Here is a 21,423-nt window from a genome sequence, read left to right on the forward strand (position 1 = left end):
CAGCAGGAGCTGATGTAGAGCCAGAGAGAATTGGGACCCCGGGCTCAAAGTTAAGCTGGCTAGAAAACTGCACTGCTACGGGGAACTGGGCCAAAGGTTCAGGTGCGAGCTGAGCTGCTGGACACACGGGGACCTGAGCTGCTGGACACACGGGGACCTGAGCTGCTGGACACACGGGGACCTGAGCTGCTGGACACACGGGGACCTGAGCTGCTGGACACACGGGGACCTGAGCTGCTGGACACACGGGGACCTGAGCTGCTAATGGTGGAGAAGTAAATGACCGCTCAGGGGACTGAACTGATGTCTGTAGTAACGGTGGTGGTGAGAGTGGAGTAGGTGGTGGAGTTAATGACTTCACAGGGGAATGAACTAGAGGTAGTGATGGTTGTGGTGCTGGTGGTTGAGTGGATGACTGTGCTAAGGGAGGCTGCACTGGGGACACTGGAGACTGCACTGGGGAAAGCTGAGCTGCAGGGGACTGAACTGGAGACTGCAGTGACGGTTGTGGTGGAGGTGTAACGGGTGGAGGAGCAGCTGAATTGGCTGCGGGTTGGATGGATAATGGCTCAGCTACAGAGTGTCTTAATGGCAGGGCTATAGGTTGAATGACTGACTGAGTAGCAGCCTGAATGGCTGAGTGTAGTGATGGTTGTGGCAGAAGAGAAACAGGTGGTAGTGTGGAAGATGGAGCTAAGGGTGACTGAGCGGCAGACCGAACTGATGACTGAAGAGATGGTAGAGGTGAAAATGGAGCTTGTGGTGGAGTTAATGGCTGTGCTAGCGGGGACACAGGAGACGCAGCTTGTAGCTGGGCAGCTAAGAGAGCTTCAGGAGGCTGGGCAGCTGATAAACTGTTCACATTACCATCCGTAGCACAAAACACAACCCCTGAACGAATAGTCCCACGGTTCGACACAGAAACAGAGTCCTTACTCACCACAGCCGGCGATGTACAAGTCCGAACGTCCGGCTGTGGGGTGGCGCGCTGGCGGCGTGATCGTCGTTTCTTCCTTGCAGACGGCTCCGAAGGGCCGGGCAAAACCACATCCGGCCGGTGTGGCTGACGTGGCTGCTCCAGGGTGGCTGTTGTCTGTTGCTGCTGGGCTCGCGCCGCCTCAAATTGGCCAATAAGTCCACACATCCTCTGACCTGGCGGAGATGGGAATTTCCTCCGAGGATTGCTTCGATAGCATTTATTCCCACAATCTTTGCCCGTGTATTTGAAGTGTGGGTTATCCACTCGACTAGGCGTTACACACGTATCAGATTGCTCTCCCCGGGTAAGTCTGCTGGGTCCATGTTGTGGTCACATCGTACTGTCATGAAACGCTGTGTGGCAGGCAGTGATTGGACCCAAACGCAAACTCACGGGGACAGAACTTGAACTCAAAAGCACAGCTTTATTGCTGGAAAACAGAACACAAGCAATGCAAAACTAAACTGGGAAATGCTAATTATAACACATACCAGAAGACACGGGGAGAATCACACACAGCAAGAGGGACGACGCGACACTGACTCAGAGAAACACAGGGTTTAAATACACTGGGGAGTAACGAGGGGAATGAGACACAGAAGGAGGGCACAGCTGGGAGAAATCAGGACTGACGAGACAAGCAAAGCAGGACACATTCACATAAGACACGGACCTTCAAAGTAAAACAGGAAGGATCACACAGAGACGCGAACTTGACACAGTGGAGACAGCAGCTAAGAAACACAGAGACATAAACCATAAGGCGGAGGACTCTAAGAACCGAGAGACACAGAGGGGAACTCAAACATGCAGACACAGACTTACACAGAACAGAGGGGACACAGAGCAACATGAAGGGCAAGGGATCGAAACTAGAAACCATAGAATAACTCACACAAGTACAAAAATACAAACATCACAAAGAACTAAAAACGCTGGGTCAGGAGCCCCAGGACCGTGACAGGTGCTCCTCCACCGCAAAAGAAGCGTGTATTCTCTGAATTTCCGGGAATGCTCATATTTTGACAGCGAATGCACACCTGCGGACCACTTATGTGCAGCCCTGACTATAAATCATGTACGTTACTGTGCAAAAATTAATTCTTGATCCATCAGAAGAGTAAGAGGAACAGTCAGAGTTGCTAAGAATGAAAGTTTCATAGAAGATTCCATAGGAACTGCTTGGAGTCATTTTTAACCCCACTTGTGGAAGAGTGGGGTAGTGATACAAAAACTGCATTTTTTTAATTAATGAAAAAATAAATAAAAATGCAAATGGCCTCATGTCACAAACATATTTTATGAGGAATACCTGGAATATGAATATATTACAACTTTGCATTTTAAAGATTTTGGAGAAAAACAACCCCTGGGGTCATTTTTGACCCCACGTGTGCATCTAAGGGTTAAAGTAGAATGGGAGGCAGAGCCTTCAGTTTTCAGGCCCCTCTTCTGTGGAACCAGCTTCCAGTTTAGATTCAGGAGACAGACACTATCTCTACTTTCAAGATTAGGCTTCAAACTTTCCTTTTTGCTAAAGCATATAGTTAGGGCTGGACCAGGTGACCCTGGATCCTCCCTTAGTTACACTCAAAGAAATCTGTTGTTGTGGGCGTAGTTGTCTGCTGCTGAAAACTCCAGTGATTTTCCTGCAGTTTGACATCTAATGTGATCTTGTGAACTTCGTGAGTCCAGGTAACGAACCACTCTGACTAGATTGTATCCTGTCATCTCAACAAGAACAAGAATTAAGTGTCTGAATTTCATGCAGATGCTACATGATTTAATTATGTTCACCACAGAAACATGAAATTATTTCGTTCAAATCACAAGTTTGAATCTTGTACATGTAACAACCACCCAATAGGTGTAGGCTGCTGGGGGACTCCCATGATGCACTGGGTGTTTCTTCTTCACTCACTGTGTGTTAATACACCTCTACGTGTTTAATCATGAGTTATTATTCATATCTGGCTCTTCCACAGCACGTCTTTGATGTCTTCTTTCTCTCAGCCGAACTGGTCACATGGCTGCCCCTCCCTGAGCCTCGGCACATCCTGTGGCTGCAGAATCAGCAGCAGCTCTAATCAAACATGATCCTCAAGTGTCAGTGAGAATAAAAGAAAAGGAAGTCATTTGTCATGAGAAGTGGGGCTCAGGAGGTGGAGCAGGTCACCTGACAATAGAAAGGTCGGTGGTTTGATCCCTGCTGCTCCAGTCTGCATGCCACAGCATCTTTACTGGTCGTGTTACTATGGTAACCCAGAGGAGTTTACTATGATAAGTATTAATTAATTCATTAAATGAGACAATCAGTCAAAAGTCAATCATTCATTTTTAATCAGCAGTGTTTTTGGAATCATCAGATAAATTTAAAACAAAACCAAAAACGCTGAACAAGTTTGTAAAGTTTTTTCTAAGCCAGTCGTCACAAACGTCTGTAAGTTTGAAGGTTTTCAGCTGACAGACGTTCAGGTAGTTTCATCGCTCTGGTTTGGAGGATTCAATGTTTATTAATCGTCCCTTCAGACGACCAAAGGCTGCCACGTGTACGGTAACAGCACAGACACGTGACAGACTAGACTTTCATGTGACAGCGTTTAATCTGTAAAAGGTGACGTTGACATATTTTGGAGGCGTGTTGGTCACCAAACTGAACGTGTTCACTCACTGGAGTCTGTGTGGTTGTTGTTGTTGTTGTTATTCACCGTCTTCTCTCTGACTGTGATGATGGTCCCATTTCCTTTAGACACAGTTAAAGATGGAATCTCCACAGTCACTTTACAGATGTGTGTTCCTGAATCCTCTGATGTTTGAAATGTTCAAAGATGAGTCTTTGCCTCCTTTTTCAGACACTTGGAGATTGATTTGCGTTGGTCTCTCTCTTAATTGTTGTTTGATTTTTCAGCCAGGCCACCCTGAATCTTTCAGACGTTCTTGTCCAGCAGCAGGTGATGCTTACGGTCTCTCCCTCCATGACAGAAACATCTGGACTCTGGGTCACAACAAACATGCCCGATGAAACAGCTGCAAGAGACACAAAACTGTGAGTCAGTACAAGAGACGAGTCTCCAAAAGTTGGTTCTGTTCATCTGGACGCAGCGTTTTGTGAGAGAAACGTTTCGTCATCATCAGGTGACGTCTTCAGTCTCAGCTGCAGGTTTCAATCTTATAAACAGGACATTTGCATAATGACTGAAACCAGCCCACTGGGGCTGAGGTCAGTTCCTTCATCTTAATCATGCAGATTCTCATGACCATCGATCAACAACCACTGATCCATGTCCATGAGTCCCATTCACAGAGTTGGGGAATGGCTGCAATCACAGCATGTAAGATGGTGACAGATGGACCCTTAGGCCCCTCCTCCATTCAGAGATGGTCTTTCCCTTTTCACGTAAATGGCCTCCTTGACTCCGCCCTCAAACCAGCGTTCCTCCCTGTCCAGGATGTTACATCCTCATCATTGAAAGAGTGTCCACTGGCCTGTAGGTGTAAACAGACTGCAGAGTCCTGGCCTGACGAGGTGGCTCTTCTGTGTTGTAGCCAGAGGTTGTTTGGTTTCCCCGATGTATAAATCCTGACAATCCTCCTGCACTTAACAGCGTACACTATGTTACTCTGTTTGTGTCGGGGGACCCGATCCTTGGGGTGGACCAGTGTTTGGTGCAGAGACCCGGTGTTTAGAGAAAATGCGTCTCAACCAGGGGCGATTCTAGGATCAGAGCTTTGGGGTGCTGAGCACCCAGAGAGCTGCCCAGCCAGGCAAGATAAACTTTACTCGTCACGATGAGACGTCTTCCCCGTCTCTGTCAGTCCCTGCATCCCTACATGCCTCCAGCTGTCCCGAGTTCTCTCTGACTGTCTCCTTGGTGCATTTAAACCCCTGTTCCTTCCTGTCCTCGTCGTCTGTTGTCTTCGTCTCCGTTATCAGTCATCCTAATTTTACCCTCTCTGTGCAAGTCTGCAAATTTCTGTATTAAATCATAAGATTCTTAAATTCATCAAGTCTCAAAACATGACATCACTGTTTTGTACATTTTAACACAATTTAATAAACATGCTTCAGCCAGTACCTTTTGATTAGCCTTGTCTCGGTTTCTTGCTTTGTGGTAGATCTTTATTGTTTTCACTGAGATATTTGAATGCTAATCAATAAATCAATATTCAATTCTAAAAACAAACTCTAATCAAACAGTTTTTGAAAAGTTTGTAACAAAACCATCAAATCTGATCAAGGTTATTTAAACGCTGCTAAAGAAGAATGGATTGGAATAAAAACATACATATCCTGACCTTAATTACTGGGGAGAATAATGAATGATGAATGATGCTCATAGTGAGTAAAAAGTAAACTGAGTGATTCTTTGGACAGACTTTTAAAGTGTTCGTATAATATAATACAGATACATAAAAATACACTCCAAAAATAGAGTCCTTGAAATGTACAAATGTACAAAATATTAATTTAAACAATTATAAAAATGGAGGCAACTGTGCCTATGGTACAATGTGTAAAAAGCTCTTCACTGCAGACACGACTAACATGGCTCTGCAGATTGTTTCTTTTATTTTAACCTCACCTTCAGGTTGGCAAATCTATCAGTGTTTGGTGATCAACTCTCTCAATCAGTTTAACAGTTTCTGCTGTAACTGTCACTGCTCCCTGTCTGCTTCCTTACCTGATTCTTCCTGACCTTGTTCTTTCCCTCTTTGAACTGATAATCATACACAAATAGATTGTATTAGATGAAAAAATTACATTAATATGAAAAAATACTATTGAAACCACTAATAAAAAAGTCCTCCCTCAGTGTACTTTCAACCAAAAGGCAAATAACCAAACACATGAACATCAAATAAAAGACATAAATACTGAAACACTGATCCAACATTATCCTTTATTGACGGATCATTTGTTCTTTCATTTTTACCTGAATGTTGCTGCTTCTTTTGAAAAGACGTCCTTATATCCATTATGAACCTGACTGACACACACACACACACACACACACACACACACACACACACACACACAACAGGAGTTATAAGGTTAATGGGAATCCAGTCAGTTACCTGGTAAGTACCTTGGGTTTAATATCGGCACATATGACAAAGTGAGCAGCTTCTCTCATTCCTTCCTTTTCAAACAGGACAGTGGTAACAACAGCAGCTACGGACAGTTTTTAGTTTTAGATTTTAAACAGGCTGTATACATTTCAATGGGAGCAACAGGACGGTCAAATGTCTCTGATTTTACTACAGAGCAGGACGGATTGTAGGGCAGCAAACATCGTCGGAAAACACGTTTAACCCAGCAGGTTACCTGGTGTAATGTTTTTCAGGTAAACAGAAACATGGTCTGACTCCTACCAACTATATAAAGAGTAACTGAAGGTTAAATGCAGCTAACATGTCCTGTTTTAAGCCAGGCACTTCCACCTCCGCTCTGCTGCGTCTCAGCCACCATCTCTCTGGCACAAAGGGCACCAGAGCCAGAGCAGGGGAGAGCTGGAACAAACCATTCTGGGAGGGGGGTTATCTATACTTCTGTTGTTAAAAGATCTCAACCAAGTACTGTATACTTTCTATATTTTTTGTAGTGTATCACACAAACACCAAATATTGTCAAAAAAGTAAGAAATCTTTGGGGGTGCTTTGATCCATTTTGGGAAGCACCCCCCAAAACGGGCTAAAAACGCCCCTGAATATAGTTCTTTACACATTTGCCTACCAAGTGGAAGCTCAGCGGCTGAATCTCAGGAGGAGACAAAACATCTCTTTGGGGTTGTGTCAGAAATGGCATCAGGCCTAAAAATGTGTCCAATCACACATGAACAGTCACCCACTGTGGTGCCCTGTGAGTAACAGCTGAACGCAGCCAGTAAGCAGTTAAAGCAGTTCTTTTGTTAAATCCCTCGAATTAAAACTCTGATTCTGCACTTCAACACATCCTGATTGTTTTACTTTGGACAGAGACACAGCTACAGCAGAGTTCATTGTCCAAATACTTATGGGACAAACACTTGTAGTATATCACACAACACAGTACGTGAACATGTACTGAAGCTCCCCTTCCTGCAACCCTAAGTTGGACATGTGGTTATGAAACTAGATGGGCGGTAAAATAAGAACCATTATGGATGACTGTTGCTGCCTGTAAATCAAAGTCTGCCTGAGGTGGGATTTCAGAAGCAGAAACCATGAGGAGCACAGCACCACTCCCAGAAGGGTGAGATGTGAAGCCATGTGATGAGTGAAATGATGATGGAGGAGAACACAGATGAAGATCTGGAAGCTGCTGCCTCTTTATATAGTAGACACTGAAATCACCTTTTGCCTCCCTGCCAGCACGAAAACCCACACTAAAAACCCACTTACACAAACCCTCGGCTCTGGGATGGATTCAGAAACATGTCAGTTGTGGTAAACAAATGGACGGTTTTGCAACCACAAAGTTTAATCCTACAAGGGCCGAATTATGTTCACTCTGTGAGAGGTGAACCTCAGACAGTTAGCAAGAGAAACATTCAAAGAAACAACCTAAATAACACAAACTTAGCAGTTGGGATGCAGATCAGACGATATCAGCAACGTGATGATCAAATGTAGTTAAAAACACAAGAAAAACAGGCTTTTTGCTCCAAAAGGACAAACAAAGCAGGGCCAGATTAACCTGTCGGCACCTGCTGGCGTGCAGAGTAACATGTGACAACAACACACACGTGGTCACCTCAACTTGTTTCACTGGAGTTTCTCTTTTAGAGCTTTAACCTCCTAAGACCTGAACTCTTTCATGCATTTTTAAAGTCTCTTTGCTATTTGGGCTGTTTGGGACCTGATTCATGTACAAACAAAGAATTACCAGAACTTTGTTTCTGAGAGAAATGAGATCCACATATGAGGATATTCGCTTTAAATGTCGATAGAACAGAGGCAGGATAATGACCTCGTAAGTGCAAATCAGGTCCTTGTGGAGCAAAACTTTGTATTTTGGTCTAAACATCCCAAAATGTGACGTCCACACATGAGGACAACAGGGCGCTAAAGTCCGTACAAACTGTTGTTTCTTCATTTGCTTGCAAACGAATGGAAATCCTCACTTAAAGCCAAGAAGCTTATTACCTGTGCAGGCTTTAGTGCCTCAGAGCAAACAAGAGAGCTTTGATCACAATGATTTTTGTTTTCACATTTCATTCACGAGCGATTTTTTTAATGTCACCTGATCTCAGTCAGCAGACTGAATATAACAGTAAAGCACTAGTGAGCTAATGAATTAGATATTGGTCACTCATATCAACTGAAAGAGTGTAAGACAAGTAAATGTCCTATGAAGGCCGGAGAAGAGTTAATAAAAAGGTCTTGAAATGAAAATATTTCATTATTTGCTGTTTCATAGATTTTTGGTTTTATTGCACTTTTGTCAGCCCTGCTGCTGTTTTTAAAAGTACTTTATTAATAAACTGGCATAAATGGTAACATTGAACACTTGCCAGTGTGAACAAAAGGTTCTTAGCTTTAGCATCAAAGCTTCAGTTCACCTTTCTCATGGCAGTTACTTCAGTATGTGTATTAATGCAAGAACAACTCGATTCCACACAGCTGACGCACCGAGAGTGTCTGCTGTGTGGTTAACTTTATAACCTTTGGTACGCAGTGGTGTCGCTCCACCTGTTAGCTAGTTTAAGAAACTGGTTAAGGAGGGAGTATCTGTGAGGATGAGGAGGATTTAGTTCTTTAAAGACACATCAGATACTTGCAGGAAGCTTCTTTCAGCTTCTTTTCTCCACTGCGCAGGTTTAAAACCACGACAGCAGAAGTCATGATGAAGAGATAGATTAGTCAGTCACAGTGTAAAGAGTCTTCCTGCCTGCATCGCTCGCCAGTATAAACAGACCTTTGCTCCTGGAAAACAAATATATCAAAGTCAAGTTGTCCAAGAAATGCATTTTATCTCACTAGTGAATCAAAGAAAGTCTGTATACTTTCTGAGAGTGAGAGGTGAACGTCAGACAGTTCTTAGAAAATGTAGTTTCTCTTTAACCCTAGAACACTATCGCTGGGTGATTTATACCCGAGCAAATACATTTACATGATTTCTCTCTCCTGCAGCTGTTTACGTGTCGAGGAGCCTGTGCCTTCACCAGGGAAGTCTCAAATGTCCCAGAAATGGGGGGACCAAAGACCAGCTTTCCAGAGTCATTATTTTGTTTTAGGAGGGGTTTTTTTTCATTTTGTTAGACATGAGTTTCCAAAACGTTTTGCTGGAGAACAATGAACTATTTGACTGAGTTTCAATCATTTACAGACGAGCAAAACCAGAACAGAGAAAAAAGGACAAAACTGACTCAGTAAAACAACAGAAAAGAAGATCCCATGTAGATCTGTATTATGTAGAAGTTCAGCCCAGCAACCAGTTCAGTTCAACACAAGTTTAAATGATTCTATCTGAACTCTGTGGAGCCTGATCTCAAGCTTTTTGACTCTGATCAGAGGATCTTTCTGTGTCTTCAGATTCACTGTGATCCAGTGATGGGAGTGATTTCAGCCCTGAGTGATCGCGCTGATGTTTGCACAGAGCAGACAATGAGGTGAATGTTTGGGCACATTGGTAACAGTGAAACAGTTTATTAGTAACGTGGGATCGTTTGTGTGCAGAGTATGAACTGAGATTCCTGAAGCTCTTGTCACACTGGTCACAGCTGTAGTTTCCTTCCATGTGTGCACATTCATGAATGTTACGATTACCTGACTGTGAGAAGCTTCTCTCACAGTGTCTGCACTTGTGTGGTTTCTCTCCTGTGTGGACTCGTTTGTGTGTTTTAAGCTTCCATGCAGTGGTGAAGGATGACCCACACTGATCACAGAGGTGCTTTTTAACCCCACTGTGAATCAGTTCATGTTGTTTTAAGTGATGTGTTGTGGTGAAGCTTCTCCCACATTCTTTGCAGTATTTCAGTTTGTCTCCAGTGTGTCTACGTTGATGTACTTTTAGGGTCTTTTGCCGACTGAAAGTTTTTCCACAGAGGTCACAATGAAAGTCTTTCCCACCACCACAGTGATGACAGGGTTGAGAACTGGATCCATCTGTGCCGCTCTGCTTCTAAACAAAGACACAAAGACAGTGTAAGTCAGTCCTTCAACATTTGTATCCTGAACGTCGCCTGAAATAAAGAGCATCTCTGCAGACGTCCAACTACATTTGACTGTTTCAGTTAACACACTCAGTTTACTGGGCTGCAATAACTACAATACTACCACCATAATACTACAGTAATACTAAAATCATAACTGAAAGGAAAATCTGAATAATCACTCAGAGCTGCTTTTCCATGCAGTAGAATTGCTAACATGCTAACACAGTTTAATGAGCAGAGTTGTTCCAAACAGTCAGGCTAAAATGACAAGATAACAATATAAATACATACCTCACAGTAGCTGCACTTGTAGAGTCTCTTTCTGGTGTGGATCTGTTGGTGTTGTCTCAGGTGACGTGGAGATTTAAAAGTCTTCTCACACAGGTCACATTGATAAGGTCTCTCCTCAGTGTGGGTAAACATGTGTCGTTGTAACTGTGCGTCTGTTGTAAAGTATTTGCCACACTGTTCACAGCAGTACACATCATGTCTGGTGTGAATGTGTAGGTGTGTATTTCGGCTCCCTCTCTGGCTGAAAGTTTTTCCACAGATGTCACAGCTGTATGCCTTAATTCCAGAGTGGGTAACTAGATGCCTCTGTAAGCTGCTACTGTGAGTAAAAGCTCTGCCACACTGATCACAGCTGTACGCTTTAACTCCACTGTGGATGAGTTGGTGTGTTTTTAGGTAACCCTTCAAGGAAAAAGACTTTCCACACAAGTCACAGCTGAACGGTCTCTCTCCAGTGTGGATGACCTGATGCTGTTTTAGTGAAGCCTTCAGAGTAAACTCCATCCCACACTCGTCACAGCTGTATGCCTTAATTCCAGAGTGGGTAACTAGATGACTCTGTAAGCTGCTACTTTGAGTAAAAGCTCTGTCACACTGATCACAGCTGTACGCTTTAACTCCACTGTGGATGAGTTGGTGTGTTTTTAGGTAACCCTTCAAGGAAAAAGACTTTCCACACAAGTCACAGCTGAACGGTCTCTCTCCAGTGTGGATGACCTGATGCTGTGTTAGTTTAGCCTTCTCAGTAAAACCCTTCCCATACTTGTCACAGCTGTATGCCTTAATTCCAGAGTGGGTAACTAGATGCCTCTGTAAGTGGCTACTGCGAGTAAAAGCTCTGCCACACTGATCACAGCTGTATGCCTTAATTCCAGAGTGGGTAACTAGATGACTCTGTAAGTTGCTACTGTGAGTAAAAGCTCTGCCACACTGATCACAGCTGTACGCTTTAACTCCACTGTGGATGAGTTGGTGTCTTTTTAGGGAACGCTTCAAGGAAAAAGACTTTCCACACAAGTCACAGCTGAACGGTCTCTCTCCAGTGTGGATGACCTGATGCTGTTTTAGTGAAGCCTTCAGAGTAAATTCCATCCCACACTTGTCACAGCTGTATGGCTTAACTCCAGAGTGGGTAACTAGATGCCTCTGTAAGCTGCTACTGTGAGTAAAAGCTCTGCCACACTGATCACAGCTGTACGCTTTAACTCCACTGTGGATGAGTTGGTGTGTTTTTAGGTAACCCTTCAAGGAAAAAGACTTTCCACACAAGTCACAGCTGAACGGTCTCTCTCCAGTGTGGATGACCTGATGCTGTTTTAGTTTAGCCCTCACAGTAAAACCCTTCCCACACTCGTCACAGGTGTGTTTTTTCTCTCCCTTTCTTCTGTGAGGTTTGTCGGCCTCCTGAGAGCGCTGACTTCTGGCTCCATGTTGGTCCTGCAGTGACAGAGATACAAACAGAGGCAGTGAGTGAAATGCAGTCGTGGAACAAACTCAACCTTCAAACTCCATTAACACTAGTTTTAAACCTGAAGGTGGAGCGTGGCACCAAACACCTTAAAGGTCTCTTATCCCCACCTGCTGGTAGTTCTAACACATTACATCCAACCTGCTGTTAAAGATAATTCATGACTGTTCAAACACTAAAATCATGCCCATCCCTCCTGATTGTACACACACACACACACACACACACACACACACACACACACACACACACACACACACTATTTTATAATTTAGATTATTTTGTTGTTTCCTATTACATATTTCTATAATTTGTATAGATTTATACAGAATTATTCAGTGATAATAAATCCTATGTTTGTTTATTCTAAAGGAACCCCGTTAGCTTCCACAACAGATGTTGCTCGTCTTCCGTCAAATACTCACATAAAATATTACACAATAAAGTGGATTCAAGATATCCACATAATTTCACTCTTACATCCACAGTGACGTTTCACAATTGTTCAAATATAAGCAATCAATAATAATAATAATAATATCAATAACATTGAGGCACATTACACAAATTTCAAAAACAAATCATGTCTTACAATATTTACAACAACTAAAAGCTCTGTAAATCGGCTTTTAAGTGTTCATTGAAGTTTTGAATAATTCTCTAATTTTTTAAGGCAACTTATTCCACTTAAAAGTTGCTCTAAATGTAACAGTTTTACAAAACGTTACTTTTAACTCGAGCATTTACTAAATTGCAGTTTGTTGAAAACTGTGTAATATGATGATGTATTTCATCTGGATACTGCAGCTGAGCAGAATAAATGTGGTGTGTTTAACAGAATTGCTTTCTTTAGAACTACAAGTAAGCCATAGAATATTTTAGCCTGTACAGGAAGCCAAGAAAGGTTATTATGCATTTTATCAATATTACTATAGTATGAACATCTTCACACTAATCTGGACGCCTTATTCTGGACTAACTGAAGTCTGTTAAGATCTGTCTTATTAGCTGCTGACCAAATGATTGAACAATACTCCAGATGAGACATTACTAGTGCATTAATGACATCTTTCATAATGAAGAAGTGATACACAAAGAGCATTTCATAGCCATAGCTATGCCTTGTCGGCAGAGTTATGTGACATTAGTGATGTTTGTACTTTCAGCGTTAACTTGGTTTTAAAGCCTTTAAAATATACGCCGTTCAATAGTCGACCTTAATCTGACAGAGAATGTGATGATTTTGTGGATAATTAAAGTCAGTCATATATCCACAAACACAACAAGCTGAAAGTCAGTGATGCTGCTCGGTTTGCAGTCCTGAACATCACGGCACAAGCAGGATTCACTGCACTGTTAATGTTAGCTGTGTTATATTGCTGCCTCTGTTCGGTGGTGTCGAGCCAAACGCACTTTAACGTGTGTTTGAACGAGCTGACGGTTCACTCGTTAAGCTGAAAGAAAGATGCTTTAATCACAGCAGTCACACATGTGTCCACTGCACCATCTGGAACTCTTCTTGTTTACACTCGTAATAACACAAACACTAAATCCTGCTTCTCTGGTGCTGTTGTGTAGCAGTGTGTACACCTGAGACTGTCACCTGTCTGTCTGTCCTGCACTCTCTCTCTGTTTCTTTCTCTCTGATTGTGGAATAAAAGTATGAACATGTGTTTATAAGTTACACTTGTGTTTGAATCCTGCAGCTTATCACACATTTGATTTCCATGTGTGACGACTGCAAGTGTCCAGAGTGAGGACAGACTGAGGGAGCCACTGCTGCACATCATCTGTGAGGCTTTGCAGCCCTGATGATCCACCAGGACAAACTCAGCAGTGTGTGAGGAAGAGGAGGAGGAAGAGCCAGCAGCAGCTGACAGATGGAGACAATAGACAGACTGTTCCCTGTTTGTGAAGGACTGCTAGGAAAGTTTAACATAACTGTCTGTGCTGAATCAGTCTTATTAGGTAATGTTCAAATAATGTGATCATCCCAGTGTTTTCAGTGTGGGAGAAAGTACTCAGGGCCTTCAAGTTACACACTATGAAAGGCAGCAACAAGTTTAATGTTCAGAAACCTAAAGTCTGTATCAGCAGCAGAATGGAGCTAAAAATAAATGTTGGTTTCAGTTCTATGAAGCATTGAGTATTTTGGATCAGTAGCTGCTGTGTTTGTTGCATCATATTGCTGTAACTGTTTATATGCTTTATATATTCTGAGCTAAGTTGATCTATAGTGTTACATGATACACTCTCAGAAATAGAGAGAGAACAAGGAGAGAGAAGAGAGAAGAACATTTTTGGTCTTTAAATATTTGGTCTATAGGAACATACTGGTCTTTAAAAGTCCAGAAATGCCCCTTTAAAGGTTCAATTTGAAATAAAGTACAAATCTGTATTATGAAAACTTAAGCAGCAACTTCTCCAGGTTCCAATATTTATGCAATTCTCAAACCTTTTGGCCACGACTGTATAACCTCTTCTGAAGTTTAGTGGATATTATACATGGTTATGCTCAGGATGTGTCGGCCAGTTTCCACTGGAAACGCCTTTTGGTTAAACTGTCAGCGAGGAATTTGCATTTGCACTGTTACATTTTTATATAACTTTAATGCACATAAACAACAGCTGCTTGTTTCAGTGAAAATACATTGATGGCTTTTTAATAAAGTTGTGCAGCTGTAAAGTATTTTGTCTGGTGTCAATTCTATCGTCAGCTACATCGTTATGGCAAATGTTCAAATGTATATGGTGATAAATATCTTTGGTCATATGGTCCTGCTCTGTCTGTCACCTTCTGTGTTGAGCTCATTGTTTCCTCTGTAGTGGCTGAGCTGAGTCCAAGTAGCTGAAAATGTTCCTCTGCTGCTCCGTCAGTCTCTCCTCCTCCTGCTGATCAGCTGGGACACAAAACAGATCTTTGTTAGGCTCCACACTGCACTGAAGAGTCAAAGTGTCTCATATGTTCATCTGACAAGTAAAAGAACACATGTTTGTTTCCCGAGGTGGGCAACTTGTTGAACACAAACACAAAAGGTTTGAGCACTGATACCTGCCATTGCTGGCATTGAAAGATGCAACGCCAGCAATGTGGATTGTCAAGACTCAAACCAATCATCAAGCAAAGACAACAGGGATCATTTTTTTCTTTTTATTTAGCATTCACAGCATTTGTAGTTGCCTTCTGTGCAGGGGAAGTCCACGCACACTGTGTGGTACCGCCATCCGCAGAAGTTGCATTCAACCTCTGTAAGAGAAACGAGATTGTCTGAGACTGAAATGATATTCACTAAAGAAGTGGTGATTTGTAAAACTTCACATTTTGATCCGGGACGTACTCTGCATGAAAACAAGCGCTCACTCTTCCTGCTCAACAGATGACAAGGGCGGAGCCTTATACCACGTGATACAGAAGCTGTGCCGTGTGATGCTAAAATTAGCAGGGAAAAAACAACGGAGAGCACGTCAGGGATGACGAGAAAGTGACAGGAGAAAATCCGTCCCGGTCAACCACCCAAACATCAATAACGGGAACCTTATACAGCGCTTCCCTATACACGTCGAACTCCCGCAGGCACAAAGACATTACGGAGGCTATCACTTATCACCTGACCAAAGATATGGCTCCATCAACACTGTGCAAAACGAGGGATTTAGGAAAACGATCAACACCCTAGACAAACGCTACACAGTGCCGTCCCGCAACTATTTTTCTATTGTTGCGCTACCTGCTCTGTACACGCAGCGTCGAGCAACGGTGGAGACGGAATTTCAAGCAGGACAACATTTTGCTGCAACAACAAAACGTGAGACATTTGTTGTTTTATGTTTATTTATTGTTATGAGAGAATCATGATCTCAATTCTAAGCCAAAAAATCGTGATTCTCATTTTATGCAAAATCGTGCAGCCCTAACATTAACACAAAACTATTGTTTCACCAGAGAAACACACATGAAGAGAGAGAGAGAGACAATAACAGCTACCAAACAGTCGTCATAATTCGTCACACAATGAGAAAAGGACAAATCAACAAGTAACAATGACTAATTAATATTAAAATCTGTAACATAATGTATTGTTTGGAGTTTAGTCTGATTGGTTCAGGATGAGCTGCCATTATCCAATCACACGTCTGCTTACCTGCATCTTTTCTCTTTTTTCTAACCTGAGCACCTGATGGCTTTGAACTTTTATTGTCCATCTTCCATTGGTTTGAATTTTGCGCCCCAGTACAAACACAAATCCCCCAACCCGAGGATCAGCACAATTAACCTAACAGACCTACACCTTAGTTCACAGATTCACTTTGTCTAAGGTTGATTTCTGGGATTTCACACAACCCAGGATTCAGATCGTGAATCCATGATGGGCTTGGATTTACATCATTATAAATGAAATGTGCTCTACTTGGAAGCAGCCGGCCCCGCCCCTTTTGACGGGTTGTGTGAGATTTTAAATCATCAAACTGTAAATTATAAATTTAAATTGTTATTGATCCTTTACCCCGAGTCCTAAAGTGTAGATTTATTTTCTTACTCTTCTTATATTTATTGTTTGTTTACTTGCACCGCTGTAACTGCAGCCTCGTCGTCTCGTCTCTCTATATGCTGGACTGTCTGTAGCGGAGATGACAATAAAGTTTACTTTGACTTCAGCAGCGCGCAGGCGCACCGAGGGCTCTCGCACTCACTTTATAGAATTTAGAAAAAACATCGGTGCAGATTATAAGTCTGTATCATAATATCTGTTTGTTGTGTTGTTTTTATTTTGTTTTGCAAGTTGGTTATTAGATGCCACTCCAGCCAGCCAGAGACTCCCCGCTGCCCTGCCCTCTCCTCCCTGTTCCGCCAGCAGCAGGCGCACCTCGCAAACGGAGGGCGCCCTTACTCCCAGCAAATGGCTGATAGAAAACCGATCGGTGCCTACGAATTTCCCAATATGCGCTGGCATGACGTCGGGGAAGCATGGGTACGACCGATAATTTTATTTTTTTTATTTATTTTATTTTATTTTTTTTCTAAAATGACATCAGAAACAGCAGTATGCGACATTACGTGATGGCAGAGCTTCAGTTCATCCTTTGTCATTTTTTCTTTTTTTTTTTTTTTTTTTTTTTTAATAAATAGGACAGGGGGAATGAATGAGAGAAAGAGGGGGAGAGAAAGAAAGAAAACCAAAGGGGAGAAGAGACGGTGAGAAGGGGGGGGAAGAGAGAGAGAAAAAAAAAAAGAACTCCTGGGTCACCTGTATGGAGAAAAAAAAAACAAACAAAAAAAACAAACAGAGGAGACAGCAAACAACAAAGAGCAACATAATAATAGAGAAAACAAAGCACCATCACAATAAACTAGCTAGTCATAGATATCAATATTTACTAAATAATAAACGATATTGTGCAGCACGCAAGATAGACAGTGCACAGTGTGCTTTGAGGCAGCAGCCAAGAAAGCTTTAGTCCGCGTCTGTGAATACCCATGTGTGCATACCTGTGTGGATCAGCATGCTTGCATTCCAAAGGTTTCTCCATGTAATGATCTGCTAGGGAGTGTGGGGGGGCCACAGCCCCGTCCTCCAGGGTGTGAAGTGGGTATGGAGGAGATCAAAACTCCAGACATCCAGAGGCCCCCAGAACACAAGAGACCATGGAAGACCAACAGAGGGGCAGCCGCGCCACTGTTCCAGTAAGAGCTGAGGAGAGTCCCAGATGAGGGCTCGCCCAGCAGCCGCGGAGCAGAAGTCAGGGGGAGTTGCAGTGACGCGCCCGTGAGCTCCGCCGGCCCCCAGCTGTGCCTGAGTGACCGAGCCCCAGGCCGAGAGGCCGGGGGCACCCCACCTCCAAAGGGGCCCGAGCGAGCCCCAGGCCCCAGGCCCCGACAAGCGGCCGCCAAGGAGTGAGCCGGTGTGTACCCGGACGCCCACCCCCAGACACAAAGAACCACCAACACACCGACACCTGAGGGAGTCCGCCACCGGCAGGGGAAGTGGTGGTGGGTGGAGATAGGCCTCCAAACCTTGGAGGGCCTGAGGTGTCCCCAGAGAGGTGGCGTCTGATACCCAACCTGACATATAGACACAGACATACGGGCACACACAGACACAAACATCCATTCCCACCCTCATATGCACTCACTCCACACTCAACCAACGTGGAGACAGACATAAAGAGACGCTGTACACACAATCACACTCCCCAAGCGTACTCTACAAACCGGGTCTAGGTACCCTTGCCCCTGGAGGGGGGAATTGCACCCAGACCCAGGTGGTGTTACCCTTTTCCCTGCGGTGGGGAGAGGCAGACCACCCCGACTCCGCAGCAGCAGGGAGGCCCCACACCCCAGACCGCAGTCGGACGGCCAACTCCTCCTACTAGCCCTCCCGCTCCAGCAGGCCGCAGAGAATGGGGGTGGGACTCTGGTGGACTCTGGAGAGCCCCGCCTTTAATGCTCTTCTCTCACAGAGAGCAACAGAAAACTTGGAAAAACTCCAGATTGACTGAACTCAGTTCAAAGTTACCTTGACACCTTTAGATGTGAGACGTAGTGATGGTCCGCTTGAAGCTGACGCTCCGGTGCGTGTGTCAGAAAGATCAACGCGCTGCTTCAGAAGCACCGTGTCGAGGCTTGATTCGTTTGGCCAGAGTCACGTGATTAGTGACGTCTGAAGCTTCGTTTAGAACGTACCTTTTTTTAAATCGAACTTTATTGAAACACAATGAGTATACAACATACAAACAGATGAAGTTTACAAAAGAACAGAACATGAACATACAGAACCAGGAGTAAAAAAATGATGATATGTATGAGTAGGCGAAAAAAATAAACATATTGTAACGTGCAGTGGAGATGAAGCCAGCCGCGGAGGTGTGCAGGTGGATAGCGAATGAGCAACAGCTTCTGACTTTCCAAAAAGTACTCATTTATTTACAATATCAAAAATAAAAGTGCTACCTCTACCACACATTACTAAAGAGCACACTAGTCCGCGTACACACGGGAGCATCCATTACAGGAGGAGTGCGAAGAAGAACAAAAAGGGGGTGACACCAGTCTTGAGACAGGAGGCGCCGCCATGTGGTGATACACTGTATTACAATAGCAACTGTTACATAGTCCCCCCCCCGGTGAGAAAAAGGCTGTCCTCAGCCGTACACAGCTGAAAAAGCACACACCACACCTAACAGTACCCTATACATATAGGTTACAGCTAAGATTGGTGCACACACACAGGGCAAAAGACCATTTAAAAATGAAATTGGTGAAAATAAGACGAATATGTACAGTGGAAAATCAGTTTTCTTAGTTTTTTTTCACTTTTTTTTTGTTCTTTTTTTTTTTCTAAGTAAATGCCAAGAATGAACCTTAACGCACGAAAGAGCCATAAAACTGGATTAAGTAGAGCAAACAGAAACATCTACATTTCATGACTCAAAGTAGCAATGCAACAAGACAGCGTCAAACAGGTTTAACCAGAACATTTCACTTCAGATCAAGCCTGGTTGTGTGAAAATCATTAGTCCATCTTTTGTTGCTCCAGCCAGACGTAACTATGGGGCAAGTGAGAGAGTCCCAGGTATGGAACGGTTGCATGTTCACAACATGATAAACACCTGCATCCACACCGGAGTCCACCCAAGTGAGCCTGTAATTAATATCACTGAGTCTCTGAGATACACACAATGGTCCCTGAAACAGTGGTACAAGTTTAGCAGTAAAGTTAGACTGAGCGTCTGACCTGGGGTGCGTCTTAACTCTCACAAGGTCACCAACACGAAACGTGGCATGTCGATGTCTCAAGTCATAGTAATGTTTTTGTCTGTCATGGCTATAGTCCAAAGCTGCTTTGGCGTGGTCGTGAGCTTCCTGCAGGGAGGCTCTCAGAGTCTCAGGGTAAGGCACACCCGGTTCATCAACACCTGCTGTAGAAGGCTGAGTGATAAGGTCAAGCGGGGTGTCTAACTCACGACCATAAAGCATCATGGCAGGAGTCATACCTGTACTGTCATGGGGGGCGGTGCGCAGAGCAAAGCAAATCTGAGGGAGAAACTTGTCCCATGATGTGTGCTTATCACCTACATAAGCGCGGATTGCAGTTTTCAGAGTCCGGTTGACGCGTTCAGTAGCATTTGTCTGAGGGTGATATGCCGTAGTGAGTCTGTGCACTGAGCCTAAGGCAGAAACAACATGTTCAAAAAGCTCACTCACAAAAGGAGACCCTCTGTCAGAAATGAGGTAAGTGGGTGTACCATGCCTAGCAAAAATGTCAGTGACGAATTTACCAGCTGCTACCTGAGATGTAGCTTCTTTGACAGCACTGGCTTCAACCCATTTAGTCAAATAGTCAACAAACACGATCAAATAAGCATTACCAGTGGGGGTGTGGGGAAGTGGCCCAACAAAATCCACACCCACATACTCCCAGGGTTTCTGGGGGACAATGGGAACCATAAGACCGGCTGCTTTTTTCTGACTTGGCTTGGTGAGTTGGCACACTGAGCATGAAATCACATAGCGTTTCACATCAGCTGCCATTTTGGGCCAGAAAAACCTAAAACGCAGTCTAGCCAATGTCTTAGAAACACCCAAGTGACCTGCTGTGGGGTGGTCATGGTAATAGTCCAGCAAGGTGCCTCTCATGGAAGTAGGGGCAAACAGTTTCAGCTCTTTCAAAGGGTGCAAAGCACATGTGGACTTGGGTTCTCTGTGATACAAAAGAGAGTCATACACAACATACTGTAACAAGGTGGCATTGTCCGAGCTGTTCAGAGAGTCTGCTTCAATGTCTCTGAGGAGTGGCCTGTGACATGATCGTCTAACTGCAGCTGTCTGAATTGTGAACGGTCAGCCAGAATGACGGGGGGCAGAGTACGAATGTCCAGGCTGCCCATAACAGCATGATCTGGTAAAAGATCAGTCGGCCTGTCACAGGTCAGAGGCAAAGGGTTGCGTGACAGTGCGTCGGGAACTTTGTTCTGTGCACCAGGTTTGTGCACTATTGTGAAATCAAAGTCCTGCAAACGAAGTGACCAGCGGGCAAGTCGGCCCGTTGGGTTTTGACGAGACATGAGCCACCTGAGACTGTTGTGGTCAGTGAAGATAGTAACATGAACACCTTCAACATATGGGCGGAAGTGTTCCAGAGCCCATATCACAGCGAGGCACTCCTTCTCTGAAGTGCAGTAGGGGAGTTCAGCTTTGTGAAGGGAGCGACTAGCAAAAGCCACAACGTACTCACGACCCTTGTCATCCTTTTGCATCAACACTGCCCCAAGACCAATGTCACATGCATCGGCGTGAATGGAAAAGGGACGGTTGAAGTCTGGAAATGACAGGATCAGGGCTGATGTGACATGATCCTTCAAATTGTCCATGGCCCTTCGACAGCTGTCGTCCCAGTGGAAAGCATTGTCCTTTCTGGTGATGGCGTGAAGAGGTTCGGCATGGCGGGCATAATTCTGAATGAAGCGTCGATAATAGCCAGTCAAGCCAAGGAACTGACGGACGTGTTTCACTGAGGTTGGGTATCAAACTCCTTAACCGCCTTTACTTT

At 44.0% G+C, this 21,423-nt stretch overlaps 2 long non-coding RNA genes across 2 annotated transcripts; both read right to left on the reverse strand.

The window, feature by feature from the left end:
• Positions 1-3,220: 3,220 nt before the first annotated feature.
• Positions 3,221-11,487, reverse strand: LOC143420525 (uncharacterized). The gene is made up of 4 exons (XR_013100360.1): positions 10,408-11,487; positions 9,728-10,082; positions 5,914-5,967; positions 3,221-4,006 (listed from the first exon to the last, which is right to left on the reverse strand). It is a non-coding gene; the product is annotated as an uncharacterized LOC143420525 (long non-coding RNA).
• A 60-nt stretch (positions 11,488-11,547) lies between these two features.
• LOC143420530 (uncharacterized) lies at positions 11,548-15,444 on the reverse strand. Its single transcript, XR_013100363.1, has 4 exons — positions 15,214-15,444; positions 15,057-15,122; positions 14,670-14,775; positions 11,548-11,844 (listed from the first exon to the last, which is right to left on the reverse strand). It is a non-coding gene; the product is annotated as an uncharacterized LOC143420530 (long non-coding RNA).
• Positions 15,445-21,423: the final 5,979 nt, after the last annotated feature.

Source organism: Maylandia zebra, linkage group LG2, assembly GCF_041146795.1.
Source record: "Maylandia zebra isolate NMK-2024a linkage group LG2, Mzebra_GT3a, whole genome shotgun sequence".
In the NCBI taxonomy this organism is placed as follows: Eukaryota; Metazoa; Chordata; class Actinopteri; order Cichliformes; family Cichlidae; genus Maylandia; species Maylandia zebra.